Source organism: Gossypium arboreum, chromosome 13, assembly GCF_025698485.1.
Source record: "Gossypium arboreum isolate Shixiya-1 chromosome 13, ASM2569848v2, whole genome shotgun sequence".
NCBI lineage: Eukaryota > Viridiplantae > Streptophyta > Magnoliopsida > Malvales > Malvaceae > Gossypium > Gossypium arboreum.
In genome coordinates, this window is record NC_069082.1 from 103,675,499 (window position 1) to 103,679,410 (window position 3,912).

Here is a 3,912-nt window from a genome sequence, read left to right on the forward strand (position 1 = left end):
GCAATTTGTTCAATTTGATGGTTTGAAGGATGAGGATCCAAACACTCACTTGGCAAATTTCATGGAATTCTGTGATACATTTAAAATTAATTTCTGATGATGTCATTCGTCTTCGGTTATTCCCTTTTTCATTAAGGAATAAAGCTAAACAGTGGTTGAACTCGTTACCATACCGAAAATTTTTTATTAAAATATTTTTTGCCAGCTAAAATGGCTAAATTATGTAATGATATCTTTTCATTTGTGCAGATGGACTTAGAAACTCTTTACGATGCATGGGAGAGATACAAGGGCCTACTACGAAGGTGTCCTCACCATGGATTACCTCTATGGTTGCAAGTTCAAACATTCTACAATGGTGTAAACCTCTCGACAAGACAGATGATTGATGCAGCAGCCGGGGGAACCATCAATAACAAAACACCTAAAGAGACTTACGAATTTATTGAAGAGATGTCACTGAATAACTATTAGTGGTAAGTCATGAGAACTAAGCAAACTAAAACAACTGGCGTTTATAATGTCGATTCGGTTACTATGCTGTCAAACCAGGTAGAACTTCTAAATAAAAAGATTGATGGTTTACTTGGTTCCTCGCAAGTTCATCCAGTAATGCACTGTGAAATCAATAGAGGTGGATCAAGCAATTCAGAATATCAATCCTATGGCCACAGCATGGAGAACGAACAATTAAATTACATGGGTAATAATCCTCGATCTCAAAACAATCCATACAGTAACACTTACAATGCAGGTTGGAGGAACCATCCCAATTTCTCCTGGGGTGGTCAAGGAAATCAAAGGCCACAACATCCTCCGGGTTTCCAACAACCACCTTACCAGCAAGAAAAGAAGCCGAACCTTGAGGAGATGCTAACCAAATTCATCTCGGTGTCAGAAACCCATTTTCAAAATACTGAGATAGCACTTAAGAATCAACAAGCATCGATCCAAGGGCTTGAAACTCAGATTGGGTAGCTTGCCAAGTTGATTTCTGAATGACCATAAGGTAGCTTGCCAAGCAACACAGAATCTAACCCAAGGGAGCAACTCAACTTGATTACTAGTCAAGATGAGGAAGGGTTAGTCACACTTGAACCAGAACCAAGGCAAGAAACTGAGATAAGCAAATGTAAAGGTGAGGAAGACCACAATGAGCGGAAATCGGTAAGTACAGATTATAAACCTCGTGTGCCATACCCCAACACGACAAGGAAAGACCGCTTAGATGAACAATTTGGTAAATTCCTTAAACTCTTAAAAAAATTACATATTAACTTTCCGTTTATTGAAGCTCTATCACAGATGCCAAACGCAATAAAACTTTTAAAGGAGCTTTTAGAAAATAAGCGAAAGTTGGATGAGGCGTCGCATGTCGAGCTAAACGTAGTTTGCTCAACTATTCTACAGAATAAGCTACCCAACAAGTTAAAAGATCCAGAGATTTTTACAGTTCCTTGCTTAATTGGTAGTTTAGATGTTAATAATGCATTAGCTAATTTAGGGGCTAGTATTAACGTCATGCCCTACAAAATGTTCAAACAATTAGGTATTGGGAAACCCAAACAGACTAGGATGAGCATTCAATTAGCAGATAAAACTATAAGATTTCCTAGGGGTATTATTGAAGGTGTGCTAGTTAAAATCGATAAATTTATATTTCCCATTGACTTTATTGTTCTAGACATAGAGGACGATAACAACACTCTTTTGATTTTAGGGAGGCCCTTTTTAGTAACTACTAGAATGATTATTAATGTTGGCATAGGTAACCTCACACTTCGTATGGGAGATGAAACAATCACCCTTCAAGCTCGCAATTTTGGAAACACATCGAAAATTGAAGGTGATTGTCTAAACTATTCTACTAAAACTGACAATATGGTGCAACCTACTTTGCAGGAAATGAGTTTGAAGGAAGTACATAAACCATTTTCAAGCAATAATAGAGGACCCATTCATGAAGAACGAAGGCTACAAATCGAGGAGCTAGATGAATGGCAGACACATAAACTGAAAAAACATGATAAACCAAAACTACACTAGGATGAGCTCAATACCTTTCCAAATCAACCCAAGGTTGAAGATAAAGTTTTATTAGATACCGCAGATCCTTACATTGTCACTACCAAACTGAATGAAGAAATTCCTCTTACGGTGCTTACCATTTTTCCATTCGGTACATCGAGGTAAGTCATCCCAAGTTTGGCACTTTTAAGGTAAACAATACCCGCCTAAAACCTTATTTTGATGAGATCCACAATAGGAATGAGAAGTATAAACTCCTCGAACCACCATGACTATTCAATGAAAAGGTAAGTCCAGCTTAGACTATAATAAGCGCTTCTCGGGAGGCAACCCGAGCACTAACTGTATTAACTTCTTTAAATTTTAGTGTTTAACCACCTAACTTACTAACGGAGCTCCTGAATACAGGTTTCCCACATAGGCACGGCCTACCACTCGGGCGAGCCTTAGGCCGTGTGGAAACAGGGTAAAAATTTCCCCAACACGAGCTACGATATATCACCACAGCCGTGTGACATGGCCGTGGGCGAACCTATTAAATTAACACGGGCGTGGGCCTACATACATGGGCGTGGGAGAAGCAAACAAAGGCAAACACGGCCGTGCGACACGGTCGTGTGCACCCACACGCCCAAGCAACACGGGCGTAGGCCAATTGTCAGACGTGCCCAAATTTAAAATTCACGAATCACATGGGCAAAAATTGGGGAACACGGGCGTGTTCCCTGGCCGTGTGTCCCAAAATCTATAAATACCCTGCACTATTCATTGTCTTCTTCACTCAAAATCCCCAACCCTAGCCGCTGCAAGTCCACACAGCCTCCCTACCACGCCCATGCGCCGCTTCCCACTCCATTTTTTGACTCCCAATCTCTTTCCCTTAGCGTTTGTTTACTCTTTTCACTTCTATTTTACTTATTTCTAATGCTTATTATCAAAATAATCTTCATTCTACTCATAATATTTTCATTTTGTGCATTATTCTATCATTTAATTTGCATTCTTAGGTTATTTATCATAACATTTCATGTTGAACCGAGTTGTTAGAAAAGCCTCATTCTATTGTCATACCCATGCCATTACTATGCTCATTCTCATGCTATTACCATGCTAATGTCACGAAATTATGTTATCAAATTGATTATTTCGGTTGGGTTTGGTTAGTATTAGTAGTTTTGGCTGAAATTGTTAGTTCAAATTCATGGCTTTTTCCTTTTCAAATTCGTTTACCTACTATTATTTTCTTAATATTGCAGGTATACAATGTCATCTTCATGTGGTAAAAAGGCTGCTGTCCCTACTTCAAAGAAAAGTAAGGGAGTGTCATCTTCCTCGAGTCCTACTGCAAAAATTCGTCACCCTTTCTGCAATTCCCCATAGGGCCCCAAGAAGACCTTTTCCAAATATTTCAGGCCCGACCTTTAATTACGGACCGCTGCATCAATTGGGCTGCAGTAGAACAAGTTCAGTTGGCTGATGCAATTCGGGCCCTCCTAACCACCGACCCTTGGGAACTTTTTTTTAGGATCGTCGAGCCAACATATCTCGAGCTCATGATGGAACTATGCTCAACGTTTCATCTTCAGATCGTAATGACAAACTACAATGATCTCGGCACGGTCCAATTTTGCCTAAGCGAATTAGTCCGCTAGCTAAGCGTCATAGAATTCGGTACTACACTGGGCTTATATATGAAGGAGTTCAAGGAGGAGAATGACTAACATGCTCTCAACCGCCACATCCATCATTCTTCTTCGAAGTGTTGGGACGCCCTCGCCCCCGACGCTGCCTCCTACAATCCTAGCCGCTCCAAGGCATCAGCTCTCCCTCCCTCTCTAAGGTACTTACACGCTATTTTGGCTCACACGTTAACCAGAAAGAGAG

General features: G+C 40.3%; 1 non-coding gene across 1 annotated transcript; it reads right to left on the reverse strand.

Moving 5' to 3' along the window:
• Window positions 1-218: 218 nt before the first annotated feature.
• On the reverse strand, window positions 219-323 carry LOC128287210 (small nucleolar RNA R71). Its single transcript, XR_008277906.1, has one exon. It is a non-coding gene; the product is annotated as a small nucleolar RNA R71 (small nucleolar RNA).
• Window positions 324-3,912: the final 3,589 nt, after the last annotated feature.